Here is an 18,426-nt window from a genome sequence, read left to right on the forward strand (position 1 = left end):
GAGATCACAGATCCCACGTGAGCTATTGTGGCTTAGATGGGCCCTGCTCTGTCTACAGATTGTACAGCTCTCATTGCTATAGGAAATGACAGTAGAAGGGTAGGCTTACCTTTCCTCAGTTGTTAAAAAGAGGGAGAAAATGCCTAAAATGTGGTGGTAAAGAGTCTGAGTCTGCTACTTAGCTTGACACCTTTCACTTCACATCCATTCCAAACACCACACATTGGTGTCTCCTTCCTGAGGCGTCTGGAGACCCACTGAATCCCAATTCTCATGATCATTCCAATCCCCAGTTAAAAAAAAAAAAAAAAAAAAAGAAAACAATAAGAGGGCTGGGTGTTGTGGCTCATGCTATAAACCCAGCACTCTGGGTAGATTGCCTGAGCTCAGGACTTCAAGACCAGATTAATCAGAAGTGAGACCCTGTCTCTACTAAAAACAGAAAAACTAGCTATGGTAGGTGCCTGTCCCAGCTATTTGGGAGGCTAAGACCAGAGGATTGCTTGAACACAGGAGTTTGAGATTGCTGTAAGATACTACTTTGGAAAGCACTGCTGGTGTTTTCCTTACTTATTATAAGTAATAAAACTCTGATCGGGTGCTATGGCTCATGCCTATAATCTCAGCATTCTGGGAGGCCATGGCGGCTGGACTGCTTGAGCTCAGGGGTTCAAGACCAGCCTGAGCAAGAGGGAGACCCTGTCTCTACCAAAAAAAAAAAAAATAGAAAAATTAGCCAGGCGTGATGGTGGGTGCCTATAATCCCAGCCACTCTAGGGGTTGAGGCCAGAGGATCTCTTGAGCCCAAGTGTTTGAGATTGCTGTGAGCTATGATAATGCCACTCTACCCTGGGAAACAGAGTGAGTCTCTGTCTCAAAAATAAAAAAATAAAATAAAACTCCTATTGATCAAGGCCTGAGTTCTCATGGAGAGTCATTTGTTACTTCCCAGGTGAATGAACCTTGATGTTTGCGTATCACTTATCTGTTTAATGCATCCTGGCCGGGACTCATTCTGGGTCTTCCTGGGGAAGGTAGAGAGCCTCAAGTGAGCCTGTGGACAGTCAAGTCAGACCACTGGTTATCAATGACCTAAGTTTTAGTCTTCTCTCAACCATGTCTGCCTATTATTTTGAGCCCTTTCTCTGAGCCTCAGTTTCCTCATCCAGGTTTATTGTGAAGAAAGAATCCATCTTATCAAACTTGAATTAGAACAGCAACTGCATGTAGCCAGTGTTCAAGACATATTAACCAGCCCATCATTATTGTCATAACCAACATTTGCATAGAATATTTGCTGCTCATATTTCAATATACCTACGCACATATTTTGAGGCCTGGATAAATGCACATTGATTAAATACAAATGGCTCCTAAAAATAGGAAAAAATTTTTCCACTTTACTCAGGAAAAATGTAAGTGTGTAAACTAGAATCACCATGGGTATGCTTTCTCAACTCAATTTTTTGAAAAACTGAAGTAGCTTACTATAACAGTGTGGCTGCTAGCGTGTTTAGATAGGCGGGTGATTGTGAAATACTGCTTTTAGAGGTCATTTAGAAAATCTCTATCAAATGCCATTTACATGTCTCCTTTGCCTCACAATTCTGCTTCAGAAGTTTTGTCTTACCAGTGGATTTTCGCACAAGATCATTGAAGGTCAATGATATGTATTCAACACTGGTTGTGGCAGCAAAAGACTGACAATAACTCAACTATACAGCAGTCAAAAACCAATTAAATAAATGAGGTCACAACTATACAACAGAATCCAGGCAGCTGTTCAAAAACAGTGAGCAAACTGCCTTTGTACTGACATGAAAAGCTGTCCAAGATATACTGGTAAGTGAAAAATAAAAAAGGCACAGGACGGTGTGTAAAGTGTGCCATCTTTTGTATAAAAAGGGAATATACAAGTATTTGTGGGAACATATGTAGGGATCACAGCTAAACCTACCCTTTTCCCTTAATCTATTTCACTGAAAGATTAACTCACAATTATGGTAGATTAATGAGAGAAAGGTTTATTTCCAAATGGGGGGAACCACAAGAATGATTTCCCAAAATTTCAGTGATAGTCAGTGGCTTTTAAAGGTGCCTTCTTAGAACGGAGTCGGGGAGAGAAACTGGAAAGTATAGGTGTAGTTAAGTGGTTGCTGGGGGGAAGTGTAGGTAGAAACAGATTGAATTGCAGATTAATCTGAGAAACAGTTCTCATACTTCAGATGACCTTCAGCAGCCTTTTTTGATTCTAAATCAAGTTACTCAGGTTTTATAGTGTTGCAGGAAGATGAAGACCAACCCGCAGAAAGAGCACCCAAACACCACATTTATTAAGCGGAAGGGCTTTATTCACCAGCCCTCACAGCACAGAAGAGCTTATGGCATAGAAGAATTCCAAATGGCCATGCTCCCCGACTGGCTCGGTCTTTCCCTTTTTATTGACAGACAGAAAGTTCCACCCCACAGGTACCCTTCTCATTGGCCAGTTTAAATCAAACAGGAGATGCTATTCCATCCCCTACAGAACTATAGGATTTCACAGAACTTGGAAATTTTCAAGTTCCAGGAAGTTAAGTTTACAAATTCCTAAGAGCTGAGTCAACATGGAGAGGACCCTGCAGGTGTATCCTACTGGTCTACTTGAGAAGACCCGTTCTCCTAGACCTCACCTTTCTCGGGTATCCTTTCTCATTCCCCTCTTTTGAGACTCCAATATATTTTAATTTGGGGTCTCAATATCAGCTTGTTTCTGCAGGTGTTGATATTAATTACTTTTTAGCACTGAGGTTTTAGGGACTGTGACTCTTCTTGGGTTCTCTACTCAGGCCTTAATAGTACCATGGTGGTGGGCTAATACACATATGAGTTTTTACTTTTCCCTGTCACCTTTACCCCCTTTTCCCGAAGTCCAAAGTCCAATTAAGACAAGTCCCCCAAGGAGTTTCCTCAGGCTTCCGCCATGCATTGACCACACAGCTCCCAGTATGTGGCTGGAGCAGGGCATGTTGACTGTCTTAAAAGTTACTTTTACTTCCCAAGGGACAGTGAAGTCCTATTTAGCCAGCTGTGATGACTCCAGGTGAGGATTCCTTCCACCTTCACTGCCGTGCGTGTGGTCAGGATGATGGTATAAAGTCCTTTCAGAGGGAACCAAGGGTTTCAGTTCTAATTCTAGACCTAAACTTGGTCCCCTTGATCCTCCAGAGAGAAAGGATGTACAGACACAAAAGACTAAACAGAACACAGTTAATTACAACAGTGGAAATTTTCCTTGCTATTCTTTCTAGGGTGGGAATGAGAAAGGATACCGGAGAAAGATGAGGTCTAGGAAAACGGGTCTTCTCAAGGAGACCAGTAGGATACACCTGCAGGGTCCTCTCCATGTTGACTCAGCTCTTAAGAATTTGTTAACTTAACTTCCTGGAACTTGAAAATTTCCAAGTTCTATGAAATCCTATAGTTCTGTAGGGGATGGAATAACATCTCCCACTTGATTCAAACTGGCCAATGAGAAGGGTACCTGTGGGGTGGAACTTTCTGTCTGTCAATAAAAAGGGAAAGACCGAGCCAGTCGGGGAGCATGGCCATTTGGAATTCTTCTATACCGGTAAGCTTCCAGCTGGTGAGTAAAACCCTTCCTCTTATAAATGTGGTGTTTGGGTCCTCTTTCTCTCTGTTGGGCCTAGTCTTCCTGCAACATTTTGGTTCCCTGACCAGGAAGCAAGATCACCCTTGTAGAGAACATGCACCTGGTAGTTGCCACCAATCCTCTGGACACCCACGTGGGGGCTCCTGATTGGCCTGGGCAATGTGACCCACTCAGCATGCCAGGAAGGCAATTTTGCTTCTCTGTGTGGACACCTCCACTGGGCTGAGAAAGGACCCCCTTGGCCGGTCTTCACCAGGAGCAGTCAAACACCAGGAGGAACTGGCATGCAGGAACATACACCTACCCAAGGAGACGTCTAAGACAAGGTATGATCGATCTGGGGTCTCACTACAGTTTTAGTGGAAGAAGGAGCCTGATCAACTCCTGGGGCATTAGATCACCAGCAGGTCTGCTGAGAGGTGTACAAGAGTATGTGGATGTGGTGTGACTAAGAGAACTCTGAGGGTGGAGCTGGACCCCCTTTCACATGGCCTAGGGTAATGTTGGTTTGCCTCCTATGGCTAAGTGGCAGCTTGAGTGGGAAACTGAGGCTGCCCAGATTAAGAAATGGGTTGGAATTTTGTGCACATGAGTGCTTGGAGAATGACTGAGATGGGTAACAATAGGTAGAGTTTTGCGCTTCCACTCGCCCCCACCCCGCAATTCATGGGGTGAAAGAGATGTGTGAGTGTGCCCTTCTTCCCTGCTCCAACTTTGCCCCCTGGCTATTCTGAGAGAAACTGGAAGTTTCAGGTTTTCTGCTTTCCGTCTTTGGCTGCAGCCACAAGACCATGTGGGTCTTGGTGGGGGGGGGATGAAAAGACATTAGAAAGGATGTTGTAGTTTTGTTACTAGAATTTCTTCAGTGAGTCTTTGGTCTCAGGAACTTGAGAACTGAGCCCACAGGCCACAGATCAAAGATAAAATGGGATTTTGTTGAACTGAGGGGCGTGCAGAGGAAGTGGAGAGTGCCAGAGCTATTGTCAGAGGAGCAGTGCCTTGGAAAGTGTTGGAGTTCGGGCAGTCCAGTGAGCTCTGGATGGCCCTTGAAAATCTGGGGGAGAGAGTGTAAATCTTATGCTGGGCAGGGCAGCTGGTCCTCAAGGTGAATAGCCTCTTGAAGAGGTGAGGAGACCCGAGGAGGAGGCCCAGGTCAGAGGTTTCCTGCATGAGTCCTTTGGCTAGGGGTAAATAATTGGCCCTGAGAGGTATTTTGGCCGGGACTTGGTAGATGGAAAAATACCTTTACAAACTGGATGGGTGTTCTAGCAAATGAATGAATGCAGCCCCTTGCCTTGGACAAGGTTATTAGGTCTTTGCAGCAGTTTTTGTCTGGGGAGGGAATTAGGGTGTGTGCTCCTTAGTCAGGGTGGAGCCATCCAAATGTTTCAGGCTGCTTTGTTCATGACCTTGCTGGGGCTCAGAGGGTTTGTACCTGGAGTTGGGAGTCTGATGTCTGAGCTCACCTGAACCTGAAACATGGAAGTTCCCTGTCTTCTGCTGAGTGGGAAAATCCTGTATCAATGTTATATCTCATAAAATGTCTCTCATTTGTAAAATGTAATAATTTGGTTGTTTAAATTGTTGGGGAAACTGAGTCTTTGTCAAAGAATAAGATTCTTGCTTTTTAAACCTTCTGATTATCAGCTTGGCCGAGTAAATGGGTGACTTCATAATAAACTGGGATCCTATTTTGTGGAAAGTGTGTTTTTGAGAGTAAGAGAAATTATATGGAAAGGAAAATGGCATTGTGTAAAGAAAGAATCTTATGTGATAAATTTTGTCCTGAAACATAATGGTTGTGTAAGAAAGTAAAACACAGGGCAAAAGTTAAAGAAAGTTTAGAATGTTTGTAGATTGACTGTGCAGGTTAAATGAAGCTCATCAAAGAGAATTTGTGAAAAAATTTACATGTAATCCAGGTGACTATGTATTTGTGGCTTAAGGAGTAGGGCACTGGCCCCATATGCCAGAGGTGATGGGTTCAAACCTGGCCCTGGCCAAAAATTGCAATTAAAAAAAAATAAACAGAAGGGCAGTGCCTGTGGCTCAAAGGCATAGGGCACCAGCCCCATATGCCAGAGGTGGTGGGTTCAAACCCAGCCCCAGCCAAAAATGACAAAAAAAAAAAAAAGAAGAAGAAGAAGAAAGAAAAGAAAAGGCTTGGCACCTGTGGCTCAAGCAGCTAAGGCACAAGCCACATACCCCTGAGCTGGAGGGTTTGAATCCAGCCCAGGCCCACCAAACAACAATGACAACTGCAACCAAAAATAGCTGGGCATTGTGGCAAGTGCCTGTAGTCCCAGCTGCTTGGGAGGCAGAGGCAGTAGAATCACCTGAGCCCAGGAGTTGGAGGTTGCTGTGAGCTGTGATGCCACAGCACTCTACCCAGGGCGATAGCTTAAGCCTCTGTCTTAAAAAAAATAAAATAAAATCTTTTGGCTTGTAATCTTGTTTCAACCAATGTTTTAGGCCTTTGATATTTGACAAACTTTCCAAAATCAAAACTCTAAATTTGAGGCTTGGCACCGGTAGCACAGTGGTTGCAGCACTGACCACATGTACCGAGACTGGGGGGGCGGGGAGAGGCAACAACAACAACAACAACAACAAAACCCCACAACTCTAAGTTTGGTCTTCATGAAATATTAAGACCACTGAAAGTCATAGAAAAACAAAGTAGACATTTGATTTATTAAAAATGTACAGGAAACATCGTCAAATATGAAATGGTGATTAATTGTATATGGGTTATAGTTATATATATGTCCCAATATTATAAGGCATTGGTCTGTCCTAACATATAAGACATTGGTCTATCCTAACATATATGACATTGGTCTGTCCTAACATATATTGTCAGTAATAATTTTAATTCATCTAAAAAAAAAAGAAAGTGTTTTATGTAACTGGCTGAGTCCAAAGTTTATCCTAAAAAGAAAGAGAAATATTAAGAGAGACTGATGAATTCTCTCAAATTCAAATTCCTGATGTCTTTGGAAATGGAATACCTTCAGACTAAAAGAAGATTTTTAGAACTTTCATTGGAAAGTTAATATGTCTATGAGTATTGCTAACCTAACTTCAAACAGAACAGAAATCAGTTACGTGGAACTGGGCTAGTTTGTTATGGCTTTTTGTTTGAAATATTGTTGATTCTGTCTGTTTTCTTTTTGTAGAAGTAATGAAAACCACTTTCTGTCTTTTAAGTATTTGTAGCTTTTCAAGCAATGTATGTACTTATGAGCAGAATTTAAAACCTCTATTTTTTCTTCTCTCTCTCTCCCCTTGATTTCCCTGGAATTTGAAAGCCATTTGTAAGTATTCTTAATTTCTAACAATACAGTTATTTGCATAAGTTCAATAAGAATCTGTTTTGTTCTATAGGACATGATAAAGGCACTGGTTATTTTACCAAGGCTTTGGCTGGACTAACATTTCCAGAGGTGTTCAGACTGCATTAAATAATTCAGGTTGACTTTATGAGGCCAATAAAAAAGCCCTTTGGAAAATTGGCCAGATACCCATCAGTAACATTTCCTGATCTGTGGTAAGTAACAAAGGTTCACTTGTTACAGGTCCTGGAATTGAAATGTGCTTGGGGACCTCAAGAGAAGAGGAATTTACCCAATGCATACAAGGTATCTAGTGGCACAGATGAAACCTGGGCTCATGAAAGGCTTTCAAGAAAGTCCAGCCTGAGATTCTTTATAAAAGATTGCAGCAAAGCCAATTTTAAAGGAAAGAAGAGCCTAGATGGCTAAGAATTATTCTTACTGCACTTTATGCAAATAATCAGACCCAGTATACTGAAGGTACAGATTATTTTGGCAACTTATCTGGTTCTGCTGTAATTTGTCTTTAGTAAAGAGAGAAATTGGAGAAAGAAAAATGATTCAAAGAGAAAAAAGGCTGTAGCCCACATGTATTAGATCCCAGCCTTGTCTGTACTGTCAACTCATAAAATGAGACATAACTGTTTTACTAAATCGATCTGTTAAATGGGACTAAGAGACTGGGCAAAGAGTGTAGAATTATATATATTAGTTATATTTACTTGGAAGACTTAAGACTCAACAAAGGTCTCCTGTTGGCTACACTGGAAATTTTGTGCAGTATTAAATGTTATCTACTGTGTCTATATAGATACCTCAGGAAAAATTAAAACCTAAAATGAGAATTTCCCAGTAAATGGTGTAACTGTAACACTGCGTCCTACTGTGCTTAATCCCTATACTCTGCTGAGTCTGCTGCCAGAAGAAGCTAAGTGGCCCACTGGCCTGGACTTATAAGATGCCTTTTTCAGTATAAGGCTAGCTCCAGGAAGCCAGAGGCTGTTTTCTTTCCAATGGGAGAGACCATACATGGAAACTGCTATCCAGTACACATGGACCAGGTTGCCACAGGGGTTCAAAACACCCAAGATTTTAGGGGAAGCACTGGCTTGTGACCTCCAGAAATTCCCAGGAGGAATTAGAATGTGTGGTGCTCCAATGTGTTGATGACCTCCTTTAAGGGCACCCTACCCAGGAGGGCTGTGCCTAAGGCATGGACTGTCTTTTATGACATCTAGAGGTATGTGACTATAAAGTTTCTAAAGGAAAGGCCCAGATTTGCCAATGGCCAAGTACGTTACCTAGGATTTACTATCCAGCAGGGGGAGAGGAAGCTAGGCATGGAATGGAGGCAGGTCATTAATTGCCTCCCCACCCCCATGAGCCAAAAGCAGGTTCGGGAATCCTTAGGCGCGTTCGGCTTTTGTCATCTTTGGATCCGCAATTTTGTCATCTTGGCTAAGCTCTTGTATAAGGCAACTAAAAGAGAGGAAGGAGAGCCCTTAGAATGGGGAGGAAAACAGGAACATGCCTTCTCCCAGCTAAAGATGAGGCTGATAAATGCACCTGATTTGGGCTACCAGACTTGGCCAAGCCCTTCACTCTGTATATCTCAGAGAGAGGAAAGATGTCTATAGGTGTGTTAACCCAGCTGGTTGGGTCCTGGCCAAGGTCTGTAGCTTACCTCTCTAAGCAGTTGGATGAAGTGGCAAAAGGATGGCCACCATGCCTACCACCATGCTGTAGCCGCTATGGCTCTCCTTGTGCAAGAAGCTGATAAGCTGACTCTAGGGCAGGATCTCAGAGTGAAAGTACCCCATTCTGTGGTCACTTTAATGGACACTAAAGGACATTTTTTGCTCTCTAATGTAAGAACACCCTGAACCAAGCCATGCTCCTTCCAGTCAGTGGAAGAGAGACTGAACATGACTGTAGAGAAGTTATAGATAATGTGTATTCTAGCTGACCTGACTTGCGTGACTAGCCTTGGACAGTTGCAAACTAGGACTTGAATGTAGACTGAAGCAGTTAAATGATGGTGCAAGGTGAGCGGTGGGCTGGGTATGCAGTGGTTACCTTAACAGAGACTAGAGGCTAAGCCCCTACCCCAAGGAACATTGGCTCAGAAGGCTGAGTTAATTGCCTGGACTGAAGCCTTAGAACTAAGTCAAGGGAAAAATATGAATGCTTTTCTGACTCTGCAAGTACGCGGGGCATTGTACAAGGAGAAGGGACTATTAAATTCTGGGAGAAAGGACATTAAGTATCAGCAGGAGATACTTCACTTGCTAGAGGCAGTATGGAAACCCCAGAAGGTGGCAGTGATGCACTGTTGTGGACATCAAGGAAATGCTTCCACCATCACTAAAGGGAACACTAGGGTCAGTACTGAGGCAAAAAGGGCTGCATCCAAACCGTATCAAGTGTCATGAGTGGCTCCCCTCATCCCGTGGGTTCTGGAACTCTCACCTATATACTTCCTAAAAGAGAAGGCACAGTTGGCAGCAGAGAGGAGCCAGGAAATGGAGGGAGAATAAATAAAGATGCCAGATGGATGATATAGCAGTCCCCTAGCTTCTAGGAGCCACCATAGTGATAGTATTTGATGAAGTTGCTGGGCCAGTACCTCTCTATCTCCCACTTGGCAGCCCTGGCCAAAACTGTCGGTCTACAGTGTGTCACCTGCAGCCAGTTCAACATGCACTAAGGACTGACGGTACCCGCAGGAATCCAGTCATATGGAGCAACACCCTTTGAGGACTTCCAGGTAGACTTTACTGAAATGCCCAGATTTAGAGGGAACAAGTACTTGCTGGTAATGATCTATCAGACTTCGAATAGGTAAAAGCTTTCCCCACCAGGATAAAAAGGACTGACTCCTGAAATAGTAAAAGTATTGCCCAGAGAAATTGTCCCATGGTTTAGGTTGCCACTCTGGTTTAAATTTGACAATGGGCTAGCCTTCATAACAAAATTAGTGCAAATAATAAGCTAAAGCTTTGAATAGCTTACAGGCCTCAAAGCTTAGACAAGGTAAAATACATGAACAGGACCATAAGAACAGAAGTTGGTAAACTCTGCCAAGAAGCAAAGCTTAATTAAATACAGGCCTTACCACTGGTGTTATTCAAAGATGCCTCTGTCAATCCTCTGCAATTTAGCAGGAACTCCTAAAAGAACTCGGAAAAACTGAACTGAATAGACAAAAGCCCTAGAAAGAGTAGCAAAGAAAATTTCCACTGTTGTAATTAACTGTGTTCTGTTTAGTCTTTTGTGTCTGTACATCCTTTCTCTTTGGAGGATCAAGGGGACCAAGTTTAGGTCTAGAATTAGAACTGAAACCCTTGGTTCCCTCTGAAAGGACTTTATACCATCATCCTGACCACACGCACGGCAGTGAAGGTGGAAGGAATCCTCACCTGGAGTCATCACAGCTGGCTAAATAGGACTTCACTGTCCCTTGGGAAGTAAAAGTAACTTTTAAGACAGTCAACATGCCCTGCTCCAGCCACATACTGGGAGCTGTGTGGTCAATGCATGGCGGAAGCCTGAGGAAACTCCTTGGGGGACTTGTCTTAATTGGACTTTGGACTTCGGGAAAAGGGGGTAAAGGTGACAGGGAAAAGTAAAAACTCATATGTATATTAGCCCACCACCATGGTACTATTAAGGCCTGAGTAGAGAACCCAAGAAGAGTCACAGTCCCTAAAACCTCAGTGCTAAAAAGTAATTAATATCAACACCTGCAGAAACAAGCTGATATTGAGACCCCAAATTAAAATATATTGGAGTCTCAAAAGAGGGGAATGAGAAAGGATACCCGAGAAAGGTGAGGTCTAGGAGAACGGGTCTTCTCAAAGAGACCAGTAGGATACACCTGCAGGGTCCTCTCCATGTTGACTCAGCTCTTAGGAATTTGTAAACTTAACTTCCTGGAACTTGAAAATTTCCAAGTTCTGTGAAATCCTATAGTTCTGTAGGGGATGGAATAGCATCTCCTGCTTGATTTAAACTGGCCAATAGAAGGGTACCTGTGGGGTGGAATTTTTTGACTGTTGATAAAAAGGGAAAGACCAAGCCAGTTGGGAGCACAGCTATTTGGAATTCTTCTATGCTATAAACTCCCAGCTGGTGAATAAAGCCCTTCTTCTTATAAACACAGTATTTGGGTGCTCTTTCTCTCCTTTGGGCCTCATCTTCCTGCAACAATAAAAGGCTCCCTCCTCAGAGCTTGACATGTTTGGTACATACAGTGTGGTGCTTAGAATCTTATGGGTCCCAGACTTTTGTTCTTTTCAGACCAGCCACCTGACATGTTCTTGACAAAACTCACCCTCCAGATGGCAGAGACTAAGGAGAGAATTCTCGCTTAGTCATGAAATAAATCTGAGACATAGAACAGGACAAGAGGGAAACCTCATATGGTTTTTGTTTCAGGGATCCGCAACACATTTTATCTTAAAAGACACCAGACCAGCAGAAACTATATAACTGCTAGTATACAAGGCCAGTGTGAACATCAGGCTGGTGGGGGGGCAGCTAGGCCCGAGTTTCGCCCTATCTTAACCCTCTTTAGACAAAAGGACACAGAAAGACAAGCAACAAAAAAATAAGCAATAACAATAAAAGTTATTTCTGAGAGGAGATGGAATCAAATAAAGTGAATATTCATACACCACAAAGTATCCAAAAATATACCAATACCAGAGTTGCATACAAGACTGTCATCAACAAAAACATTTCTCTTGGCTAGGCGCCTGTGGCTCAAGCAGCTAAGGTGCCAGTGACATACACCTGAGCTGGCGAGTTCAAATCCAGCCTGGACATGCCAAACAACAATGATGGCTGCAACCAAAAAAAAAAAAAGCCTGGTGTTGTGGCAGGCGCCTGTAGTCCCTGCTACTTGGGAGGTGGAGGCAGGAGAATCACTTGAGCCCAGGAGTTGGCAGTTGCTGTGAGCTGTGATGCCACAGCACTCTACCCAGGGTGTTAGCTTGAGCCTCTGTCTTAAAAAACAAAACAAAAATGTTTCTCTTATTAATCTTAAATATGGAAAGAACAAAAGATCTTTTACCATCTTCTCAACCAGAACCTACAGAGAGGAGCCCCAACTGGTAAGTAAAATATCTCACCACGTGTTGGCTGGTATCAGGATTCCAATCTTCCTGCTATGACTTTTGGAAGAACAGACTAGCTTTGAAATCCTGCCAAATACAATAAACTGTAGGGATCACAGTGAAACCTGCCCTTTTCCCTTAGTCTGTTTCACTGAAAGATCAACTCATAATTATGGTGGATTAATAAGAGAAAGGTTTATTTCCAAGTGTCATGCACATGGGGGGAACCACAAGAATGGTTTCCCAAAATCTCAGTGATGGTCAGTGGCTTTTAAAGATGCCTTTTAGAAGGGAAGGGGGAGAGAAACTGGAAAGTATAAGTGTAGTTAAGTGGTTACTAGGGGCGATGTGTAGATGGGTAGAAACCGATTGAATTGCAGGTTCATCTGAGAGACAGGGCTCGTGTAGAGGTCCTTAGGGCCAGATCTATTTGTATACAATATGGAAGTCAGCAGCTTGTTCTGATTCTAAATCAGGTTACTCAGGTTTTACAGAGGAGACCCCAGTGCTTTTTGATCAAAAATGGCCTTTTACTTTAAAATATCCTCTATATCAAGGAATCATATTTTGGGGTGAAATTTCCTTAGCTCCTTCACATATATACAGCATATGCATATAAATATATAATTATATAACAGTAAATATGTGTGCTATATAAATATACATATCATAGTGTGAAAGTAGAAGAACTCAAACTGCGTTTTTCTTCTGTTCTTGTTATTGAGACTACTGGGGGGTTTTGGCCTAGGTCCAGCAACTCACTGCACAACAATCCAATTATTGAGGCAAGGAGGATTGCCAAGGAAGAAAGGAATTTTTTTAATATGAAAGAAATCTTGTCAGGAGAATAGAACAAACTGCCTGAAATCAATCTCCTGAACTAATGGAAATCATGGACTTTTTTAAAAGGACAGACCACAGGCACTGAGGATTGTTGGGGATTATGAGTTTTGGCATTTGGAAGTCTGCTCAGAGGCCCTCAGAATCTCAACTCCTTTGTCTTTGCAGAAAAGCCACCATTTCTCGGAAACACTCAAAACACCAAGTAATTAGTTAAAGGGGAAGACTATGTAAAACTTATAGGTATTGTTGAAATCTGTTCAGGGAGCCAGTTACTTTCTTACACCACAGTAATCAGCACAGATTTCTGTGACCTGGCTCGGCACCTGTAGACAGTGGTTATGGTGTCAGCCACATACATTGAGGCTGGCAGGTGCAAACCCAGTCCAGGCCAGCGAAACAACGACAACTGAAACAAAAAATAGCCAGGCTGGCGGTGCCTGTGGCTCAAAGGAGTAGGGCACCGGCCCCATATATCAGAGGTAGCGGGTTCAAACCCGGTCACTGCCAAAAACTGCAAAAAAAAAAAAAAAAAAAAAAAAATATATATATATATATATATACACATACATATATATATATATATATATATAATAGCCAGGCTTTGCGGTGTGTGCCTGTAGTCCCAGCTGCTTGGGAGGCTGAGGCAAGATAATCACGTAAGCCCAAGAGTTAGAGACTGTTGTGAGCTGTGATGCCACAGCACTCTATCAAGATTGAAAAAAAAAAAAAAAAGATTTCTGTGACAAAACATGGGGGATTTCTCACCACCAACAAACAAAAAACCAATTCTGCAGCAGACATCAGCTGCATGTCCTCTAATTCAATTCCAACACTACCTGGAGGTGGCATCACATCCCACAGGGGGAGGGCTCAGTTCCTAAGGATGCCTCCCCTTTAGACAGCAGTCACAAGTCCAGACCTTAGGATCTTCTGACTGGCTTTAGGTTGGAGTTTCCATGATCTCCTCTTTGGGTTTGATTAATTTGCTAGAGTGGCTTGTAGAACTCAGGGAAACAATTACTGCTTTATTACAAGACATATTTTAAAAGACACACATAAATAACCAGATTAAGAGATTTATGAGGGCAATATCTAGAAGGGTCCCAAATGTGGGAGCTTCTGTCCCCAAAGAGGTGAGGTATGCCACACTCCCAGCACAGGGATGAGTTCTTGTTCAACTTCCTGTAAGCTTCTACATGTTCAGCTGTCCAGAAGCTCTCAGAACCTTTTTTGGGGTTTTCATGGAGGCTTTATTATGTAGGCATGATTAATTAAACCATAGATAACTGGTAATCAACTTCACTAGGAGGCTGAGGAGGGTGTGACTGTAGGTCTCAATCCTCCAATCCTGCTTTGGCCATTTTGGTGACCAGTCTCTAACCTCAAGCTACCTAGAGGTTGCCAACCTTTGTGAGAATCAATGGAAAGGAGCCTAAGCTCCTGGAACCCATTCCCTATGAATTCATGGCATAATAGGCATATAGCATATAGCACACAGGATAACCAAGAGAACCAACAGAATCGTGATATTAGGTGCTGGAACCTATTTATTCCCCATGAATTCATGGCAAAATAGGTGTATAGCACAGAACACAGGATAACCAAGAGACCCCATGTAACAGTAATATAAAGTGCTGGAACCTATTCCCCAGGAATTCATGGCATAATAGTCACACAACGTTTTATCACATTCAATGGCAAGGCACCTCTCTGAGCTACTGGAACCTTTTCCCTATGAATTCATGGCATAATAGGTATTAAAAATAAAAGCCTACTACTACTGTAAAAATGTTTCTCATCACTGACTAAAAGTTTGGTATTCTTTTCCACCAAAGAAGTATTAAAGCAGATTTTAATAGTGTTCTAAAAATAAATAAATAAATAATAATTCAAACTCAAAATAATTCAACCTTTAAGCTGTTGTAACTTTAAATTATCCTAAGCCCTGAAGAAACCAGCTATGCAACTTGAATTAGGTGACTCCTAGATGGCTACCCTCAAGGTTTACACTCAAATTCTATACTTAATCATATTTTCTAAATCTCATTATCTAAAGTTGACATGCAATATCACACACATGTAATCACATATATTATGTTACATTATATATCATGTTATACTATACACATGTCCTATTATATAGATTATATTACATTTAAAATGTTTTACGTTTTTAATATTTTGTTACAGATATGAATATGTACTGAATGTATTATAGATTATGTGTAATATACATGTATAATAACCACACACATGCATGCACTTATATGTGTATGTGTATACACATGTGTACACAGATAGACACACATGCACACACACATATACATATGGATCTACATATACATATTCTTGTGTCTACATATATACTGATGGCCCTTATTATCCCTGGTTCTACATCCATGAATTCAACCAACACACAATCAAATATATTATGAAAAAAATTCCACGAAGTTCCAAAAAGCAACTTGAATTTGCCTCATGTGCCAAGTAGTATGTTAAATCCACGAGAAAGAAGTGGTGTTGGCATGGCGCCTGCTCAGTGAGTAGGGCGCAAGCTATATACAGTAGGGCTGGCGGGTTTGAGCCTCTTCAGGGACTGCTAAGCAACAGTGACAACTGCAACAAAAAAATAGCCAGGTATTGTGGCGGGCGCCTGTAATCTGAGCTACTCAGGAGGCTCAGGCAGGAGAATTGCTTAAGCCCAAGTGTTTGAGGTTGCAGTGCGCTGTGATGCCGTGGCACTCTACCAAGGGCAACATAGTGAGACTGGGAAAATAAAAAAGAAAAGAGGGGTGGCGCCTGTGGCTCAAAGGAGTAAGGCGCTGGCCCCATATGCGGGAGGTGGCGGATTCAAACCCAGCCCCGGCCAAAAACTGCAAAAAGAAAAAGAAAATAAAAAAGGAACAAAAGAAAAGAAGTGACGTGTAGATACTGTATTTGATATTCTATGCAATCTAGAGATGATTTAAAGTAGTATATGGGAGGGCAGCGCCTGTGGCTCAAGGAGTAGGGTGCTGGTTCCATATCCCGGAGGTGGTGGGTTCAAACCTCGGCCCCGGCCAAAAAGAAAAAAAAAAAGAAAAAGAAAAGAAAAACTGACTCTAAAGTAGTATATGGTAAGACATCCTATATATGCAAACACTACACCATTTTATATAAGGGATTTGAGCACCCACAGATTTTAGTACCCCAGGGATCCTGGGACCAATCCCCAGGGATCCTGAGGGACATGCATACACACAAAACTTTCATATATATACAGACACTCCGGGAGGATACTTCAAATCAGTTACAGTGCCTAACAATCTGATGCCTGGGATACATGGGGTGGGAAGAAGAGTTTTCACTATTTATGGCATATTTTCAAATTTGTGAAACCACGTACTGGGCTTATCTCCAAAAGCGCAAGGCACGCTGGCATTTTTTGAAACCTCAGAGCGCAAGCGCTGGACCACTGTGGCGCATGCGCAGCGTTTGGGCGCCAAGTGAGCCGGAGCGGTTCAGTCAGCCGAGGGCGACGCCGAGGTGAGCACGCGCCGGCACAGGGCTGCTGGGACGGAAACCTTCACGTGGGCAGCCCAGTCAGGGCCAGGGTGGGAGGGAGTGGGAGGGAGTGGGAGGTAGCAGGAGGGAGCATGAGGGCGTGGGGCTGAGTGTGCGGGCCCCAGGGGACGGGCAGAGACCACGTACAGCTCGCTCGGGGGAAGAGGGCGCTGAGGCAGGCCCTGTGGGGCCTAGTCGTGGGGAAGTGGCCGAAAGGCAAGGGCCCAATTGGATGGGCCAGGACGGCGCTGTTCCCGTCTGATGAAAGGAGCTGAGAGACTGTGTCCTGAGCAGATGGCTGTGAAGGCTTGAACGCGTGTGGGCCATCTTCCGGCGTCCCCTCACCTCCAGGGCCCTCCCTATCCCTTCTACAGGCTGCACCCCTCTGCCCTCTCAGCGTCCTCCTGGCTCCTCCTCCCCTCTCTTCACACCTACCCCTTACTCTGCTCCTCCTCTATCTCAGTTCCACCCCTCCTCTGTGTGTCCCTCCCCCATCCCTGCTTCTGTTTGCTAGCTGGCCTGTTTGCTCCTGCTTCTGTTTGTTAGCTGGCCCCTCCACCAGCATTGTCCCTCCTCATGTTCTTTTATCTTAGTAGTCCCCCCCTTTCCTCTCTGTTCCTCTCCACTTCCTGGCTTCGGACCCCCTCATCTTTTCTGCCCCTCCCCTATCCCCACTCTCTCCCTCTGCCTTAGCATCTTTTCCCTCCACTTACACCTCAGTCTCACTTTGTGTCCAATATCCCATTGCTGGTCCATCCTCCCTCAGCCATGTTCCTCCTCCTCCCCTACCTCCCTGGCTCCATTCCTGTTCTCTTGAGTTCCTCCTTCCTGCCCTATCCCTCAGTCCTGGCCCTGCCTTTGGCTTCTTTGTGCTACCTCAGTCCCACCCTTGGGACTTCCTTGGCCCTGCCTCTCCTCCCCAGCCTTCCCTCTCCCTCTAGTACTTACCTTCCCTCTGTCCCTGTTCCTCAACCCCAACCGCCCTTTATTTATTTATTTTAGAAACAGAGTCTCATTTTGTCACCCTCGGTAGAGTGCTGTGACGTCACAGCTCACAGCAACCTCCAGCTTTTGGGCTTAGGCATTTCCCTTGCCTCAGCCTTCGGAGTAGCTGGGACTACGGGCGCCCGCCACAACACTCTGCTATGCTATTTTTTTGTTGCAGTTTGGCTGGGGCCAGGTTGGAACCCGCCACTCTCACCACAGACGCCACGCCCAACCGTCCTTTATGTATCCCTCTCCTCTACCCTGACCTAGTCCCTTTTATCTAAGCCAAAAACCTCCATCTCCTTTAAGCCTAGCCCCTCTCTTGTGCTGCTACTTTTCTACCTCAGTTTTCCCCTCTTCTCTGTGTCCCTTCTCCTCTACCTTGGTCCTGCCCCTCCTTTCCTGGCCATGCCCCATTCCTACTCCTACTTTTTGCTATTCTGTTTTTGCTTCTGATCTACCCTGGCCCTGTCCTTCTCCCAATCCAGCCCTCATTCTGCCTCAACCTCACCCCCTTTCTGTTCCTCCACTCTGCTCTTCCTCTCTGTCCTGTCCACTTTCCTCCCTGCTTTCCCCCACCAACTCTGTCCAGTTCTCTCCACTCTGCACCTTTCCTTTCTGTGTTACCCTTAGTCCCTGCTCCCTCCTCCCAGCCTCTGTGGCAACCTCAGCCCTGCCCACCCAGGGTGTCTTGGTCTCTACCTCCTCCTCATCACATTCTCAGCTCTACTTATCTGGAACCTCTTTCCCAATCTGATATCAAAGAACCCACCACCACCCAAACCTTTTTTAGAGATTCTCATTTTTATTTTTTATTTTATTTTAGAAACAGAGTCTCAAGTTGTCACCCTCGGTAGAGTGCCATGGCGTCACAGCTCACAGCAACTTCAAACTCTTGGGCTTAAGCGATTCTCTTGCCTCAGCCTCCCAAGTAACTGGGACTACAGGC

The sequence above is a fragment of the Otolemur garnettii genome, unplaced genomic scaffold, assembly GCF_000181295.1.
Source record: "Otolemur garnettii isolate 467f Iridium unplaced genomic scaffold, OtoGar3 scaffold00091, whole genome shotgun sequence".
Lineage (NCBI taxonomy): Eukaryota > Metazoa > Chordata > Mammalia > Primates > Galagidae > Otolemur > Otolemur garnettii.